Raw genomic sequence first — 20,611 nt, 5'->3', positions numbered from 1 at the left:
CACTAATTACTTCCAAGTAGATTCTTGGTTATCAGACTTCACTATCAATTACTTTTCTTGGGGGAGGGGATGTCCATGTATCACTCAATTTTATTTTTCTCTTTAATCAATCTTTCCAAATCTTTTCTTTAATCAAGGGATGTGGTGATCCCTTACCCTTTGCCCTAGACATTGACAATGCAATTGTAAAAGTGAAGGATGAGAGCCAAAGGTTGAACCAATTCTCTCTCAAAATATCTCTTGCTGAGGGAAGAGATACGGGGACGTATATATAGGTATAACTCATTCACTTTCTTATAAAGCAGAAACTAACACACCATTGTAAAGCAATTATACTCCAATAAAGATGTTTTAAAAATGTATATATTTCTTGCTTTTCAGATTTTACAAGGCTTGTGCAGGGCCTTCAACCAGGATAATAACCCACAGTACCCCCTTATTAAGATGCCAAGGGCAAAATCAGAGGGATGGGTTTTCTTCATTTGATATATTCTCATTCTGTACGGGACATGACTCTCTCTACTTTCACTGGCCTATTTAAAGCATTTCCATCCGTGTTTCAATATCTATTTTTATTCTGCTCATAAAACAGTTATTTAGTAAAACTCCGAGTCCCAAATAACATGCAAGGCACCAAGGAAATAAGGTCTAGAAGGACTCAATCCATTAAGAGCACAGAGAAATATGCAGTGGTCAGTAGTACGAACCAATCATGTTAATAAAGAAATGGACAGCATTTTATAGGGTCACAGGATTCATTCATTCTGCTGCGGTAGACAGGGGTAGGGATAAATCGGTAGGAAAGGTTTTGCAGATGAGTAATATTTGAGCTGTGTTTTGATAGGAAAGAGAGGGTAGAAAAGCAACAAGGAGAAATGCATGAAGAAAAGTAGAGCCCCAAGAACACAGACTGTACGAGAGAAACAGCGAAGTGAGAAGATCCTTCCTAGGGTTTAGAACACGTTAAGTGTATCACGCCTTCAGGACACGCAGGTGGAGATGCCTGGCAAGGAAGTTTGAATGTCCTGAGGGAGGTAAGAGGTGGAAATAACCACGCAGGTGATGACTGAGGCCAAAGGAAGAGACGAGATTCCCTGAGAGGGGGCGGTGTGAGAGAAGAGGTCCAAGGACAGACCTCAGAGGACACCCCATCGTGACCCTGCGGTCACACCAGCCTTTGCTTTCTTTCCAGAGCGCGGGCAGCTCATCCCAGCACAGGGCCTCGGCACAGGCCGCCGTGGTCTGAAACGCTTCCCCGCTTCCTTCCGCCCCACGTTATCCAGGTCTCAGGCCTCACCGTAAAAGCCTCTTCCTCAGGGGCCCGCCCTGAACCCCTTCCCCAGTGCTCTGAAGTTTCCTTCAGAGGGCATCGCCAGACTGCAATGATGCAGTGGTACCTACAATCATTCATTCAATATCTGTTCCCCACTCGACCCGCCTGCTTTGTCCTCTACGTCCCGCATGAGGTCTGGCACAGAGCAGGCTCTCAATAATTATTTCCTGAGTAAACGAGGAAGGCGCTGTGGTCAGAGACTGCAAGTGACTCAAGAATTAGGAGGGTCCAGGGGGCCAAAGGGGCAAGTGCGTCAGGAGGAACGTAGTTGACAACGAGGAAGCTACCAGAGAACAAGCACAATTAAAACACCAAAGCGGCCTAGTTCTAGGCAACCTAATGGGAGAGAGGAAACGTCCTAAGGCCGTAATTCAATCCGCTCAACTACATGAATCAAACCCCTTCAATCATGGCTTATAACCTACAAAGTGAAGGCAAACTCCCCAGCCGGCAGCCCAGGGCCTTCCTCAACCTCAGCCCCCACTGATCTCCAACTCAACCCGCCCTGTCGGCCACGTGACTCATGCCCTGTTACTGGACCACTCCAGACAGGCTGGCTTCCCAGCTCGCTAACCTAACAAAGCCCAACAAATACTTGAAAGCCCAGGGAAAATGCCAGCTCCTCACAAAGTCAACCTAATAATCCTAGACTGTTCTAGCCCCTGGTGACCCTTCAGCTGAAGTCCTAAAGTCACTCACAAATTTCACATACTTTTTACAGTTGTGTGCACTTTATCTCCCCTGATTTATCAGCAAGTTCCTTGAGAGCAAGAACCACATCTCACACTTACTTGTGTCTACTCAGAAGAGCTACAGCGACGATCTGCACACAGGCGGCACTCATTCCATCTTCAGAACCCAAATATGAAGCCCATTCTTTTTTTTTTTTTTTTTTTTTTTTTTTGTGGTACACGGGCCTCTCACTGTTGTGGCCTCTCCCATTGCAGAGCACAGGCTCCGGACACGCAGGCTTAGCGGCCACGGCTCATGGGCCTAGCCGCTCCACGGCATGTGGGATCTTCCCAGACCAGGGCACAAACCCGTGTCCCCTGCATCGGCAGGCAGACAGACTCTCAACCACTGCGCCACCAGGGAAGCCCTGAAGCCCATTCTTAACCCCAAACTGAGCTCCTGACCTGCCCCTCCAGGCTCTACCCTATCTCAGCCAATGGCACTCACAACTCCGTCTCTTTCCCACTCGGGCCGAAGGACTGGGAGTCTTTGCGATGCCTCTCTTTCTCTCATACGTCACATCTAATCCGTCAGTAAGTCCCGTGGGCCCAATCTGAAAAAGATAAGCAGAATCCGACCACCTAGCGTCTCCACCACGACCACCCCGGTCCAAGCCTCTGTAATGTCCCACCTGTGTTACAGCAACCACCTTCCACCCACCTGCTTCCAGAACAGTCTCTCTTCCGCCTCTTCTCCACAAAGCCCCCAAGTGATCCTTTCAAAATTAAGTCAGAAGATAACACTCCTCTGCTCAAAACCCTCATATTACTCAGCCATAAAATAGAATAAAATAATGCGATTTGCAGCAATATGGATGGACCTAGAGATTATCACACTAAGCGAAGTAAGACAGAGAAAGACAAATACTGTATCATACGATATCACTTACGTGTGAAATCTAAAAAAATGATACAAATGAACTTACTTATTTACAAAACAGAAACAGACTCACAGACATAGAGAATAAACTTATGATTACCAAAGGGGAAATGGGGGGGGATAAATTTGGGATTTGAGATTAGCAGATACACACCACTATATATAAAATAAACAAGGACCTACTTATAGCACAGGGAACTATATTCAATATCTTGTAATAAACTATAATGGAACACAATCTGAAAAAAATAGATATATATGTATGTATAACTGAATCACTTTGCTGTATACCTGAAACACTGTCAAACATCTATAGTTCAATAAAAAAAATTAAAATTAAAAAAAAATCCTCCAGCCTCCTCCAATCTCACACAGTAGAGCAAAATTCCTAATGATGGCCTACAAGGCCCTGCCCAGTGTGGTCCCTACACTCCTCAACCTCACACCTGACCATCGCAGCCCCCATGCAGCCACCGTGCTCCAGATGCACCAGCCACTTTGCTGCTCAGAGACATTCACATCTCAGGGCTGTTAAAACTCGCCATTCCCTCTGTCTGGAGTGTCCTTCCCCAAGAGATCTGCAGTCTCACTCCTCCTCACCTGCAGGGGACCCCGTGAGGCTCTCCCTAATGACCTTATTCAAAGCATCAGCTCTCCCAGCACCGCCATCACCCTTCCTTCCAAACGTGTTTTCACAACCCTCACCACCACGTAGCATACATAGATTTCTTACTTATTTTCCTTGATTTTGGTATGGTTTGTCCACTGCTATATCCCCAGTGCCTGAAATAGTGCCTGGAACCAGTGAAGGACTCAATAAATATCTACTGAATATATAACAAATCAACAGATCATTTATCTACTTTTTTGAAATATAATATTTAATATTCATCTTTAGGATTGATCCATGCAAATGTGTGCTGTAAATACCGCCTGCCTGTAAACCAGGGCCATCCAGAGCGAAAGGTGAGTAAAGACGGTTAAGGTGGACACACTCCTAAACTTGACCCAAAGCCTGCTCATGGTCCACACATTACTGCCTCTCCCAAGCAAGTCTGGATCCGAGTTCAGGCACTCATCAGCTGCCCAACTTGGGAACAGCACGTTTCTTTCTGGGCTTCAGTATCCTCTTTTGGAGAACACTTAACCACCCTAAGTAGGGCAGGTAGAAAAGCATCTGCACAGTAGTTGGAGCACAGACTTCCATACATGTTGACCCATCAATGTCAGCTCCTTTGCCTCCTTTCTATCCACAGAGGTAAATAAACACTACTAACACTCTCCTCCTTGTTGGCCTTCTGGCATCACTCAAGGGCCAAGAACAGTCTTCAACCTAGTTGAACACAAAAGTCTGTATTTTCACCAAATTTTCTCTAATGTTTACCAGATGATGTATAAAAAAAAAAAAAAAAAGAATCACTGCAAAGCAAGATAAAAAGCAAAATATGGATGATTCTTTTCTTAAAACACCCAAACCAACTCTATTAAGAGAAAGTCAACTGTACAGAAATTTATTTATTTATGTATTTATGTATGTATTCATTCATTCATTCATCCATTCACTCATTCGTTCTTTTTTTCGTTCTTTCATCTGGAAAATATAATAACCTGAAGTCAAAATCAATCACTGATAAATTTCAGTACAGTCATTCCAAGCGGACTCTTACCTAAAAAAAAAAAAAGGTGCAAATGGAAAATTCTATTAGACCTTAGAATTTTAATTCTTAAATTACATATGGGTGAAGAATCTAACAAAATGGCAAACTCTTCCAATAATTACAGCCAGTTTTGTCCAATTCCTGTACACCAAGGAAATTGGGGCTTGTATTTAAAAAATAAAAGAACTTTTTATTTTGAAATAATTATAAATTCATAGGAAGTAGCCAAAAAAATACAGAGGTCCCATGTATTCTTCACCCAGTTTCCCTCACTGGAACATCTTGCTAAACTACAGGAAAATATCAAACCAGAAAATTGGTACAACCTACAAACTTAATTCAGATTTAACCAGTTTAAATGCACACATTTCTCTCTGTGTGTGTGAGCATTGTAGTTCCACGCATTTTTCTTTATTATGGTAAAATATGCATAATGGAAAATTTACCACCTCAACCATTTTCAGGCGGCATTAAGTACACACATATTGTGTGCACTCATCACCCCCAACCAAAACTCTTTTATATTCCCAGACTGAAACTCTGTGCCCATTAGGTCATAACCCCTCAATCCTCCCTCCTCCTAGCCCCTGACAACCACCATTCTACTTTTTGTCTCTATGAATTTGACTACTGAAGGTACCTCCTATACATGGAATCATACCTTTGTCCTCTTACTTCCGGCTTATTTCACTTAGCATAATGCCTTCAAGGTTCATCCATACTGTAGCTCTCAGAATTTCCGGCCTTTTAAAGGATGAATAATAGTCCACTGGATGGATATACTACATCCGCTTATCCATCCATTTGTCAATGGACATTCGGCTTGCTTCCACCTTTTGCTTACTGTGAATAATGTGGCTGTGAACACTGGTGTACAAATATATTTGAGTCTCTGCTTTCAGTTCTTTTGGATATATACCCAGAAGTGGGACTGCTGGATCATATGGTAGTTCTATTTTTAATTTGTTGAGGAACTTCATACTCTTTTCCATAATGGCTGCAGCAATTTACATTCTCATCAGCAATGCACAAGGGTTCCAATTCGTCCATATGCTGGCCAACACTTATTATTTCCTGTTAGTTTAATAATAGTCATCCTAAAGGGTATAAAGTCCTCATGGGTGGTTTTGATTTACTCTCCCTAATGATTAGTAATGGTGAGCATCTCTTCAATGCAATTTATAACATGTTTAGATTTGTGGAACCACAGTCTAAATCTCATCACTACAATACAGAACCATTTGAGCACCATGGGGCTCCTCTGTGCTACCCCCCAACAGCTACACTGACCCCCATTTCAAACCCCTGGCAACCATTAATCTGTTCTCCATCTGCATACTTCTGTTCTTTTTAGAATGTTTTATTAATAGACTATTTAACCTTTTGATATTGGCTTTTTTCATGCAACATTAACTCCCTGGAGATGCATCTAAGTTGTCACATGTATTGATCCTTTTTAGCACTACATCGTATTCCATGGTATACGCAGCTGTTTAAACATTCACCCATTAAAGGACATCTGGATAGTTTTCACTTTTTCATTATTCTGAATAAAGCTGCTATGAACATTTGTGTACAAGTTTACGTGTGAACGTACCTTTTCATTTCTCTGGGATATACATCCAATAGTGCAATTGCTGGTAAAGACACATTTAGATTCATAGGAAACTACCAAACTGGATTCCAGAGTGGCTGTAGCATTTTACATTCTGACCAGAAAATATATCAATGATCCAGTTTTTCTGCATCTTCAGCAGCAATTGCTAGTGTCACTATTTTTTTAAATTAAGCTCACCATTTTTATCTTCAAAGTCACTATTTTTTATTTTAGCCATTCTGATAGGTGTGTAGCAATATTTTATTGTGGTTTTAATGTGCATTTCCCTGATGGCTAATGATCTGAACATATTTTCATGTGCTTATTTGCCATCTGCATATCCTTCTTCAGTGAAATAGCCATAAAGTCTGTTCATGCTTATGTCCTCTGCCCATTTTCCAACTGGATTTTTTGTTCATTACTATTGAAGTTTTGAGAGCTCTTTATATATTCTAGATAGTGTCCATTTTTTTGATATGTAGTTTAGAAATATTTTCTCCAGTCTGGAGCTTGTCTTTTCATCCTCTTAAGAAGACCTTTTGCAGAACGAAAGTTTTAAATTGTGGCTTGTCTTTCCATTTTCTCATGTTGTTTTTGAAAAGCAGAAGTTTTTAATTTAGTGAAGTCTGATTTATTAAGGTTTTCATGGGTCACGCTTTTGATGTCATACCTAAGAAATCTTTTCCGTGCAAAGTCACTCACAAAAATCAAACTGCTAGGAGTTTTACAGTTTTAATTCTTAAATTTAGGTCCACGATTCACTTTGAGATAATTTTTGCATTTGATGTGAGTTAAGAGTCTAAATTCACTGTTTTGCATGTAGATGTTCAATTGTTCCAGCAACATGCGTTGAACAGACTATCCTTCCCCCTCTGAAATACTTTGGCGCCTCTGTCAAAAATCAATTGACCTTAAACGTGCGGGTTTATTTCTGGGCTTTTTATTCTGTTCCATTGACCTTTGTCTGTCCTTAGGCCGATACCAAATTCAGTAACATTAAGTCCTCCAACTATAATGTTATACAAAACTCTCTTGGCTATTCTAGGTCTTTCATCTTTCGTTTTTACAGGCGTAGTTCTATAAAAGTATATTAAATTAAAAAGCCAAATATATAACTATAGTCTTTTCTAGAACTCCATATTTTATAAGATTTCTCTCAACAACAGACCATACTGTACTCTTAACCGTGGGTGAAACAGTCATCTTTCTCTCCAACTGTCCTCCTTATCTTTTCATGTAACATAAATGCTTGAAACTTACTAAAAATAACCCCAACCACAATAATAAAAAAAAAACTATACACAGGAAAACAAAATCTGGAATAAAATACTCAAAAAAAAATACTCAAAACATTATCTGGGATTATTGCTGACTAGTATGACTAACATTCAGTTTTTCTTTTCCTTTTTATATATATTCCCAAATTTTCCAAATTATGCATGTTACGTTAAAATTTATTTTTCCTATTACAAAATCCATAGATTTTTTTCAATATTTAATTTTCCTTTTCTTCTAACCTTTGCTTTTTGGTGGAGAAATACAGTGTTATGATCTAAATTATTAGCATGGATATGTCAGAGTATTTACCATGATTCCTGGACTCTGCTTTTCCATTTCACAAAATCCAAGAGAGAACAACAAACTTTATTAATGCCTTCCTTTGTTCATTTACTGCTATGTTTCATAAATATTCAGGGATCAACCTTGCTATATTTATTCTGTTCTTGATAAAACACATTTAATTTTTTCTCATTAGCCTGGAGTGATCTGTAATAAGAAACAACAAGGAACAGACAGGAAGGAAATGAAATTTCAATTTCACCAAGAGCAAATGCTTTTTTCATAATTTTTCAGAATGGGTGTGAGCTAAGCACAATGAACACTGATTTCTTCCTTAAATCACAGTATTTTTTTTTACATTTTATAGCCTTTAATTAAGCACATAAAACTGTACTATTTAATATATTTCTCCATGAACTTTTTGTGAAATTCAGATCGCAGCGTATCATTTACAAATCTTTTGTCTTTCTTCTGATCATCTACACCTTTTGCACAGTTCTTGAAAACAACATCATCATCCCACCTTCTTTTAACTTTGAAGTTGGCCTGAGGCTGGGATGGGCCAGTGAGATTAAGGAGAGGGTTTCCACTCAGAATGTTTTCCATACGAATCCTTTCTTCTTCAGCCTTTTGCTCTTGTTCCTTCCTGGCCTGCTCTTCAGCTCTTTCTTTTTTAATTTTTTCCAGCTCTGCAAGAAGAGCTGCAGTATCATCATATAACCAGAATGTGTTTAACAGAAATGTAAGACAAAGTGTTGGCGAAATAAAGTTTCAGCAAAAGTTGCCTAAATGTTTAATGAAATGGTGAATAGAGTCTTCCAGTAGCTGAACCTCAGTCTTTTTTCACTGTATCGGATCCTTCCTAGCACCATTTCTTTGCCTCAATCCCACGAGCTATCACTTCAGAAATTATTAGGACAAACAACTTCAACTTCTTGCCCCCCTTGGCTCACTGACCCGAGTCGATCCATCCACCCTTACCATCTCTGTTCTCCTCACAGGTTGTTGAGCGCTGACCCTGAAAACCACTTGACCCTGCTCATGCTGCCTGGATACATCCTGAGCATCAATGTCAACTGGCCACTCAACACTAAAGGGAAATTCTCTCCTCACTTTAGAATTTCTCACTCACATCAATTTTCAACCTCTGCTGGATCATCAAGGGACTCTACTGTTCAATGAAAATCATTTAAAACTCTCTCTTAAAACACACATAGCAATATACCTGCCCAAGAGATATGCATCTCTCAAATTTGCAGCAAGGATGTTTCAAGAGTGAACCCAAACAAGGGGAGCCCCCCATCAAGGTTTCATACGACTAGTACATAAAACAACGGGCCTGGAGAAGTCTCATGGCAACCAATGAAACAAACATTCCAGGAAGTAAACGCTACCCTCAACGCCATGACCCTGCATTCAGGTCTAAAATGTGAACTTCCTACTTGGAATTAACCGCACAGAGGAATATGAAAATGGGGCCGGGGGGTTGGGGGGAGAAAAGGAAGTCTTAAATAGTAATTAAACTTTGTTTCTCACTGGTTCCAGAGATGACCTGGGGAAAAGCCCATTCTCACCTGAGTTTTCCTATCCACCACCAGGCACTTGAAGAAAATACATCATTTTGTAAGCCACAAAGCTCAATGTTTGAAAGTATTCTGAACCATTAGACTAAAGGCCATCAAAAAGTAGGTTTGATCCTCATATACATCAATGAAAATCTTTCGGAGCCACAAAGCATGCACCCTAATACACCAGCCATGACTCAAATAATTAAGTACAAACCTTGCACCGTAACTAGAGAAAACACACAGACCACACTCTATACTCAGCAGGTCAGTAGCTTCATTTCCAAGTGCAAAGGATCACATGTTGGGATGTGGTGAAACACAGGAGCCAGTACCTCTAAGGCCTGTGCTCCCTGTGAGGCAACAAGCACCAGGGCAGAGAATCAGCCAGGACATCCGTTATCTGGATACTAAACATACTTAATTAAATATCAGAATTGAATTACAGTTTATTACATCAACAGGTAAAATATACATGTACACATATTACTACAGATCAGTGGGGAAGCTTCTGAGTATCTTCTTAACAGATTCTTTTACTAAAGCAACATCATCACCACCATAGTTACAGGATTTATAGTAATCTCACACTAAATTCACTTCGTTTAACTGAACAAGTATCAACAAGTAATGTGAGATTTTATGGTTCCTACCATATGCCATCATTATAAGATGACATTCTCTGTTATACTTCTACTGGTTTACAAGTTATAAATAACAGATCAAATTTGCTTTTTTAGTTTCATTCAAGATGAGACCTTAGACTGGGATACGCTAGCAAAGCTGTCTAAACACATACCTCTCAAGTTGTTTTAGTTATAAGTTATTTTTAATAATTCTATTAATTGTGAAATAGTAACAGGCTATTTACATAAGTGTTTTTAAAATAGCTTTTAAAAGTAAGATAATGGGCCTCCCTGGTGGCGCAGTGGTTGAGAGTCCGCCTGCCGATGCAGGGGATACGGGTTCGTGCCCCGGTCTGGGAGGATCCCATATGCCGCAGAGCGGCTGGGCCCGTGAGCCATGGCCGCTGGGCCTGCGCATCCGGAGCCTGTGCTCCGCAACGGGAGAGGCCACAACAGTGAGAGGCCCGCATACTGCAAAAAGAAAGAAAAAAAATAATAATAATAAAAGTAAGATAATAATAAGCAAGGTATAAATGTTTATGTCCCAGGAAACAAAAGAAAACAAAGAGTCTGAGAAATGATGTCAGAAGATGAAAGAACAAAATTAATTTAATAAACATTTACAGACAACCTATTATGTGCCAGGCACTGTTCTAGGTACCGGGGACACAACAGGGAGTGTAGGGGATACTGTGTCAGTCATCCGCCCTCCTTCCTCATAAACCTGACTTTGTTCAGGTATTCACTTCTCCTCCAAGGCATCCCCCCAGGAGAAGCTGGCCACATCCCTGGCTCCATGGTTCACCCTGATTGATCCAAGGGCAATTCCATTCCCATCACCAAAGACGGGTTCAGGAATGGGTCTGTGACTCAACCGAAGTCAAAGATCCACAAAGACTGCTTCCCTGGAACCTTTTGGAAAAGACTTTCCCCTACCTTGTGCGACCTCCAGGAAGTCGTTCTCTCTTCCTCTAGACTGTGTGTTGAGTTGAGAGGCTTGGAGATGCTGCAGCCTTCTCTATGATGGCTTGAGGATATGGAGGAGGGGAGAGCCAAGACATTCACATGGAAACGGAGCTGGCACCTCTAGATGATGTCACACTGAATCCTACCCACCTTCTGGTTTCCATATTTATGTGTGCTAATAAATGTCATTATTTAACTAATCTTAACTAGGTGTTCTGCACAAGCATATGAAGGCAATTCTTCAAGGACAGAGTCTCTCTGCTTCAGAATTTATTATCTATGGGGGAACAAAATACTGATCCAATGTCCAAGATCAGGCTCCTTAAATCTGAAGGAAGACAGAGAAGGTCCAAGAGATTAGAAAGACTAAAACCCCCTCAGAGGAAGTCATGTTTCAGCTGTTAGCTAAACCATTTAAATAACAGCATCTCACACAAACTATTATATATAGAATGGATAAACAACAAGGTCCTACTGTATACAGCACAGGGAACTGTATTCAATATCCTGTGATAAACCATAATAGAAAAGAATATGAAAAAGAATATATATATACGTATTTATGCATAACTGAGTCACTCTGCTGTATAGCAGGAATTAACACAACATTGTAAATCAACTATACTTCAATAAAATAAAATTTTTAAAAATAATTTTAAAAATAAATAAATAACAGCATCTCAGAATAACAGTGTGTAGGCAGCTAAGAATCTGGTCCTTCCTGGCATTCTGCCACCTATGCACGCCTCATCAATTTTTAAATTTAAAAACACTTTAGTTTTTTAGTTTGGGTTTTAGTAGGCAAAACAAGTGATGAATAAAACAAATTCTAGAACATTACAAATAGCAAACCTACAAAATAATCACTTTAAAATTGCTATAAATCTTTTTTTTGCGGTACACGGGCCTCTCTCACTGTTGTGGCCTCTCCCGTTGTGGAGCACAGCCTCCGGATGCACAGGCTCAGCGGTCATGGCTTACAGGCCCAGCTGCTCCGTGGCATGTGGGATCTTCCCGGACCGGGGCACAAACCCGTGTCCCCTGAATCGGCAGGCGGACTCTCAACCACTGTGCCACAAGTGAAGCCCTATAAATCTTTATAATAAGAATAATTCTTACTTGCTGATACATTCTTAATATCTATGAACAGAAACCAATTTTTTTCATTTAAAGATACAATTTTATCTTTCTTACTCCAAGTTGTTGAAATGATTATCAACATTCTCAAGTGACACCAAGTGCTCAATTATAGAATTCAGTTGAACAATTTTCTCTCTGGGAGGAAGTTAAATTCTTATCAATCCAACAGCATATACTTACCTATGGGATATTTTTCCTTCCACAATAGCATAGATTTAAGTTAATCCTTTAAAATAGTACAGTTACATGAATACAGAGCCCTCAAAACATAGGCTTAATAAAGCAGCAATGTAAGGGCATACCCAGAATAATAAAAACAAAACAAAAAAATGAATCTATTTAACCTAAGTTTTGAGTTTCCCTAACAAAGAACAAATAACTTCTACTGAATTCATTTATTTAATATATTTTTACTGAGCACGTATTATGTGCCATGTACTGTGCTACTTGGTAGGAATACATTGGCTCCTTCCTTCATAAAATATTGTCTTGAGGTGGAGACAACAAAGTAAACCTCACAAATACATGTAAATTACAATTATGATAAGAACATCTATAAAAGAATGATTTGAGAGGTCCTACTTATCTTAAGATAACTGATACCAAATCAAGGCCCCTCAGAGTGAACCCACTTAAAACAAAACATTTTTTATAGTATGTAAAAAAGAAATAATTGACATGGTAGCCAGCCCCCAAAATTGCCTACAATGAACCATGACTCCTGGTATTCTTGCCCCTGTGCAGTTCCATCCCACAGTGAACCAGGGTTGCTCCTCTGTGACTAATAGCTGGTGGAAGTAACAGTACATGACTCCTGATCATAAGGTCATAAAAAGCATTGCAGCTTCAACCTTGGCCTCTTGGACCACTAATTATTCCTTCTTATATCTCCATGCCTCCACTGTGGTCTGCTGGCAATACATTTTTTTTTAAGTTTTCTTTTGCCCGAAAATGTTTTTATTTTGCCTTTGTCTTTGAAAGACATTTTCACTAGATATAAAATTTTAGGTTGGCAGGTATTTTCCTTCAGCTTTTTAAACACATAATTGCATTGTCTTCTGACTTTCATTGATTCTATCAAAAAGTCAGCTGTCAGTTTTACTGTTACTCTGTGGAAGGGATTGTGTATTTGGAGTTCGTGAAATTTCTTGTGTCTATGATGTCTTTCATCAGATTTGGAAAAGTCTCAGCCATTAACTCTTCATATATTGGTTATGCCCCTCAGACCTTCCTTTGGATGCCTAATATGAGTCTCAAAGTTACCATATCCAAAACTGTTGGTTTTCTCTGCCATACCTACTATTCTCCAAGACCACCCCAACTAAGTAAAGAGCATCACATCTCCCAATACCTAAGAGTGTTCCTCAAGTCCTCTCTTTCCTCCACTCCCCTATCACATCCATCACCACAACTTTTTTTTTTTAGTTTTTTTTTTTTTTTTTTTTTTTTTGGCTGTGCTGCATGTCTTGCAGGATCTTAGTTCCCCAACCAGGGATAGAACCCAGGCCCTCTGCTGTGGAGGCATGGAGTCCTAACCACGGGACTGCCAGGGAATTCCCCATCAACACAACTTTTGAAACATATTCTAAACTTACCCATTCTTCCTCAGCTGCCCACCATCACCAGCGTCCACACCATTTGTCTCTTATGCAGACGCCTCCCAACTTGGCTCTCTGCAGGCTACTCTCCACGAATAACCACAGTCATCTTTTTAAACCATGAATCAGGTCACATGCTTCCTTCCCTTCCTGAAAACCTCCAATGTCTTGTCACCCTACTCTCTCTCATGAGCTGCTCCTACAAACCCCTATGTCTTTCTAGCCACTATCCTTGACCAATTGCAAATCTAACCAAACCTGAGAAATCCCAACAAATCAACAAGCTTAATCACTATGAGAGGCACAGACATCAACAGCCATGGCAACCAATGTGAGGAGATGGGAAACAGTCCAGCAGAGATCTTCACTGAAAAAGAGATGGGAGAGGCTGGGACGGGGCCATCCAGTCCAGTGGTCCTTCCCCTCTCCTCCCCTATCCTGTCATCTGCCTGCTTCTCCAGCTGAGGCCACTTGTCATCATTTGGAGAATGGAAATATTATCAAGATTGTTTTTGTTTTACAACTCAAACAAGAAGAAGTATTTCATTTGGATTCCTCCTTAAGACCTAAGTTTTTTTTTAAGTAAAACTTTCAATCTAATCATATTCCACATACTTTTTTCCAATGTGTATGAAGAAATCAGAGTCTGTGTTGGCCCAAGGGTGAACATTTTAAAGTAATTCAAAAACCTGATGAGAATCAAAACAGATTCTGTATCAAACAGAAAACAGACACAAAATATACAGGGATCTGCTCCCTTACTTTTTTTGACACTAGTTCTTTTCAACAAAACCCTTTATCAAAAAGGAAAACGAGCCCTTCTTCACAATGATAAGCAATTTACAGATGGACCAATGAAACTCCAGCCACTGTAAAATTACTTTTAAATTACAGCCATTGTAAAGTTACTTTAAAATCACTTTCCAGTTAAAATGAACTGGAATTTAATAGCTTTGAAAGGGCTCTATGATCAACACCAATGGGAAGTCACCTGAACAATGAGCTACCCAGTTAAACTCACTGGAAGCTTTAACTACTTAGCTTTGAGGACCTAGAAACCCAGAGCAAGTTAAGAGAGTTAGGTCCAGCTAGGGTAGCAGTTGAAGCCAGAGTCAAGATTCTCAAGAGCTCTTCAATGGCTCTAAATATTTCTTCCCTTTGAAAAGGATCTGCAGCTGATTTGCGGACGAGCAAATCAACACTGTGTAAACATCACAGGTGGGTGGTTTTGAAAGAGAAGTTGCTGGCAATTGTCCCGTACTGCACTTACGTTTACCAACCTCCTCCTTTCTGCTTGCACCCAAGAACTAAAGAGAAACCAAGAGCACCCTACACCCACTCAAGTTACAGAAGGGGGATGCTGAGAGGAGTCCTAGAGATCACCCAGCACACTGCTTCCCAGACTCTGGTGTGAAATAAAGTTCCAACCAGTCAGCCTACGGTGAAATTTTAAAAAAAAAGGATGACATATAGTGAACTCTTTATAAAGCTGAATTTACTCTGTCTCTAAAGGATCGATAGTCTGAGATTATAGCTTTCCTACCTTTCTGGAGTTAAAATATCCTTTCCTTCATGAACTCTCTATAGGCAACAAAAGCAAGGAAAGAATGACAGTGACGGTGGTAGGTGACTGAAGATTTTTTTTAACCAGTTCGTTGGCAAAATAAAAATGTGGAAGATTTTTCCCATAGCTCTCTAGTCCCTGAAATCCAAAAAGCTAAGAATGCACTAATTTAAATCCAATTTTTCCCTTTATAAGGCCTGAGTCCTGCTAATGGATGAAACTCTAGCACGAGGAGAAATATAAGCAGTAGCAAACCGCATGGAAGGGATACCCTGGGCAGATGGAACCCAGGACCCACAGTCTAACACCAGAAGGGCCACCCTGTTCCTCCCCCTACAGCCCAACCCAGAAGGATGATAGAGAGCTTCCTAGAACTCTGGCATCAACGAACAGAAAACCACCAGTATCGTCACTGCTTACTGATGACTCTGGGAGAGAGTTAAACCACCACAGAAATACAGGTTCCAAGGCAAGAAACAGATGAATTTGTCATACAGAACAACACTACCGTAAGATAGCAAATCACACATTACTATACTGCAGTGTGAATTTTCAGCTGAGTGGGCTAAAATGCACATCCAAAACTGACTAGGTTCTTGATTTGAGAGAAAATGCCATCCTTCCAGCATCCATTTCCTCCTCCTATTTTCCTTAAAGCAGCCCTGTGACCCCTTCACGTCTGCTACAGGTAGACAAACATGAATGATTTGACCAGAAAGTGCTTTGAATTCCTTAGAAGTAGGTATGAAGATTATGCGGTCGTCGAATTATTTGCGTGGGTCTTTTCGGGATTCCCTTCAAAGGACTGTTAACTGTCCCAGGACCCTGGAGTCTGAACCAACAGCACACATCTTGGTTATGACAGCGGCACAGAAGAGGCTCAGCACTGGCAATCGCTCCCCTGGGTCCCTGCACCAGGATTTCAGGAGAAAGAGAAGAAGCTGCCACCGTCGGTCACGGGGGCAAAACAGCAACGACGGGATCTAGGTGAGACATCCTCAGGACGGCTGCTGGACTCACGCTCTCCACCTGATGCAGGAACCGCCAATATGCTTCACCTTAGTATTGAAGGAAACCCCAATGCCCCGTCGAAGCGTTACCAGAGAATTTAAATACTGATACAACGTGAGTCTTCTCGTATTAACCTTTCCTCCCACTGGATATATTTTAAGCAATCCAAAGTGATGTTTGGCGGAAAAGTAGCGAATCTTTGACTTCGCCTAGGAGATTTTCACCAAGTTCTGGATAACATGTCTCCTCCTCCGAAAGCCCCTGGCACAGGCAGGAGGTCTAGAACTGTCGCTCTGCGTTATTGGTCAATACAGTGCCCCGCCTCCGTTTTTTTCTTGTAATTATTTTCCTTAAGTTTTTAATCAATATTAAATCAAATATGAGGGGGAAAGTGGGAAGACGAGAAAGAGCTATGGTTACATACCCCAATGGGTGACAGCCACAAGCAAGTTTACTGAGTAGTAACAGAGAGAGGAGGGTTTGCTTAATACAAAGAGGCAAAGGTCTTTTAGAAGCTAAACATTTGGCCGTTCTTGGCATCTGTCTTACACAAGACTAGACCAGCACGTTCTTTCACCACCATTCTGCCCTCCCCCACCTACCACTGCAGGACAGTAGTTACGATTTAAGACTTTTGCTTACATTTTCACAGACTTGCAGGGATTTAGGGATTACTTCTGTAACTTGAATGTTTGCTTCAGGGAGCAGGTGTAAAATGCTGCATTTTGATGGATTCATGATCTGTTACTGTCCTCAAAAACTTAGCGTTTTAAAATTCATTTTAAAATTTCAATCAACCCTCCATCATTAAATACATTTTTAAAAGCAGGATGTAGCAACTTTAAAATGCAGGCCTGGAAGTCATACGCAGGAGGATATCCAATCCTCCTCCTATCAAATCCTATCAAATTATACAAGACAGAGAAATCTACCTGCCTAGTTCTCAACCAAAAATAAAAGCTAAATCAAAATTCTACAAGTTAAAATGAAAATTCAATAGTTTGTCCTAAAACCATTATTTGCAAACCACTGCTTAAATCTTTTTTTTCTAACAAATTTAATCAGTTATACATATACATATGTTTCCATATCCCCTCCCTTTTGCATCTCCCTCCCACCCTCCCTATCCCTCCAGGCGGTCACAAAGCACCGAGCTGATCTCCCTGTGCTATGCGGCTGCTTCCCACTAGCTATCTACCTTACGTTTGGTAGTGTATATATGTCCATGCCGCTCTTTCACTTTGTCACAGCTTACCCTTCCCCCTCCCCATATCCTCAAGTCCATTCTCTAGTAGGTCTGTGTCTTTATTCCTGTCTTACCCCTATGTTCTTCATGACATTTTTTTTTCTTAAATTCCATATATATGTGTTAGCATACGGTATTTGTCTTTCTCTTTCTGACTTACTTCACTCTGTATGACAGACTCTAGGTCTATCCACCTCATTACAAATAGCTCAATTTCATTTCTTTTTATGGCTGAGTAATATTCCATTGTATATATGTGCCACATCTTCTTTATCCATTCATCCGATGATGGACACTTAGGTTGTTTCCATCTCCGGGCTATGGTAAATAGGGCTGCTATGAACATTTTGGTACATGTCTCTTTTTGAATTATGGTTTTCTCAGGGTATATGCCCAGTAGTGGGATTGCTGGGTCATATGGTAGTTCTATTTGTAGTTTTTTAAGGAACCTCCATACTGTTCTCCATAGTGGCTGTACCAATTCACATTCCCACCAGCAGTGCAAGAGTGTTCCCTTTTCTCCACACCCTCTCCAGCATTTATTGTTTCTAGATTTTTTGATGATGGCCATTCTGACTGGTGTGAGATGATATCTCATTGTAGTTTTGACTTGCATTTCTCTAATGAGTAAAGATGTTGAGCATCCTTTCATGTGTTTGTTGGAAGTCTGTATATCTTCTGTGCAAACCACTGCTTAAATCTTATGTAAACTATTTTTAATATAAGAATTCTGTGCAGAGAGTTTATAATAAATCTCAGTATTTACTTCAAACCATCTGAAAACAAACGTGAAAACCTAGCTGAAAAGCAAGAATCAGTCATGCTAGTAGTTTCACACGGCACATTCCTAACCCACAGTTCTCGGCAGCGCAGAAGCACAGAGAAGCACAGATGCCGCGGAGATGAATAACAGAACCATCAAAGGCCACATGCTGAGAAGCAGGAGGTGGCCCCGGCGCTTCTTTGTTCCTGCCACACCCTTACCTGCACACCTCTACCATCATCTATGCTTACCAACTACTTCAAATTCAGGAAAATGATACTCCAGTCGCCTGAATTTCACCGGAAGAAAAAAAAACAATTGACACAGCTTCAGGTGAGCTATGGATAAATTAACACTTAAGCTCAAACAGGATCAAAACAATGAGATGGTGCAGTAAACAGCACCAGTAACAGTGGCCGCCGTCTCGTATGCAGGTGCAGCAGAATGCAGCGCTCACATGGGCTCCCGTGCGGACCGCAAGCATCGTCCCGCTCACCAGCATCAGAACCACCTAGCTCAGGAAGCACTCAAATGCACTCCTCGTGAAAACTTAAACATACCATCCGCGGACGCCCCTCCTCCAGTGTTTACTCCTGTAAGAAACCCCCAGAAACAATGTATTAGCTTTTGAAATGAAGAGAAGTAGGAGTTCCAAGCTCATTCATCGAGCAAATCACAGGAGAAAAGCAATTACAAAGAGCATAGCAGCTGAGCATCCCAGAGACCGTCACCCTAGGGTACCCCGTCTTCCCTAAGATGTCCCCACGGGGAAAACCGGAAGCTCTGTTCCCGATGACACTGCTCTTTCCGAGCCAGCCCAGTCAACGGGCTAATCTGGGGTGGAACACGCTAGAAACACCACAATCCACCACACGGTGCAGGAGACTCCCCCAACAGCCGAAAGCCTGACTATCACACACCACAGGGTATATTTTCTCCCAGTTTACGACGTGCAGCCAGTGGTGGAGACTCGGTGCTGAGACAATTTGCATAACCACGCCCAGCCTCTCATTACCAGCACTTACAGGGGAATCCAGAGTCACGCCCGGAAGCACAAACGGCTGAGAACAGCTGGGTACTTTGCCAACTGAATATGAACATTTCATACTTTCTGGGTATTTCATCACTTTAATTTAACTCTGACACATGAGTGAGGGTCTGACCCAGAGGACTGGGGAAAGAGCTAGAACCAGAGTGAAAATGGAAGGGGCTCCATCAGCTCCCAGTTCACGCCTCTAAAGCAGTGCTTCTCTAAATCACGGGCCTTTGTGACAGCCGAAGCCCACTCTTTATCAATACTTATCAGAAATGCAGATTCCTGAATTCCAACCCAGACCTACTCGGCCAGGATCTCAGGGGCTGGACCCTGGAAGCTATACCTGTGATTCTTACGCTTGTTACAATTTGCTTCCCAAGCTACCAACTGCTTCACAGACAGGCTGAGCGGCTAAAGAGACACACACGCACACACATACATATACATACATACACGTGCACACTCATGCTCCCTTGCTGTATTCACTTGAAATTTCTTTATATTTTATTTCAAATTTTAAGTGACGAGTGCAACTATGATTTCATATTCTCCAAGCGCAGCTGTGTCTATGCTAACCAAAAAATTCAGTCACTAGTAGCCGTCAACTACATACAGGGGGGCAAAAACAAATGTTTAAAATAAAAGGACAATACAACGAAAATAAACTGCTGACCACAGACTTATAACCACGGTTCTTATTTGTCCATCAACTTCTCTCTCTCTTGGGAATCACCCAAATTTTTTCCCCAGAAGAGGCTGAAAGTGCCCAATGGTCCTAAAGGAACTGGCACCTTAGGTGTGAAGAATCTGAGTGGGGTGTTTTTGTTTAGTGAGTTTAAAACCCCACAACTTCTTGACCAAGCAAAATTCCAGGCCCACACCTTTTAAATCTTTTGATTTAGTTTGGTCACCATCAAGCTACCACCGTAGGGTTTTAAAAGTCATGGTCTTTAGCCACTAATTCAATGAATATTAACTGCTGTTCTACCAATCATGACTTGTTTAAAGTTTATTAAATGGTGAAAAAAACCACCAGAATAGCCTTTTGAAAGATTTTTGTTTTGCTCACCTGCTTGTTATTATGCTTTTCACATAAGACTGAGAGCCAGAGTCCCCTAATTCTTTGCAGGTAACCAAAAAAACTGGATTCTAAGTTATAAAACAGTTTAGGCTTTATTCTGAGAAACTGGATTCAGGAATCCACGCTGCTGGTCCTGGCACATCAGTTGAGCCTCCCCCAGAAAGCTTTCTCACCCCCCTCCTACCACCCCCTACCCCAAACTCCTCCTAGGAGTGCACGGGACACCATGCACTCATTTTGACACATTTACAACCTG

The sequence above is a fragment of the Mesoplodon densirostris genome, chromosome 17, assembly GCF_025265405.1.
Source record: "Mesoplodon densirostris isolate mMesDen1 chromosome 17, mMesDen1 primary haplotype, whole genome shotgun sequence".
Taxonomy (NCBI): Eukaryota; Metazoa; Chordata; class Mammalia; order Artiodactyla; family Ziphiidae; genus Mesoplodon; species Mesoplodon densirostris.
The sequence above is the reverse complement of the archived record's forward strand: the minus strand, read 5'-3'. Positions refer to the sequence as shown.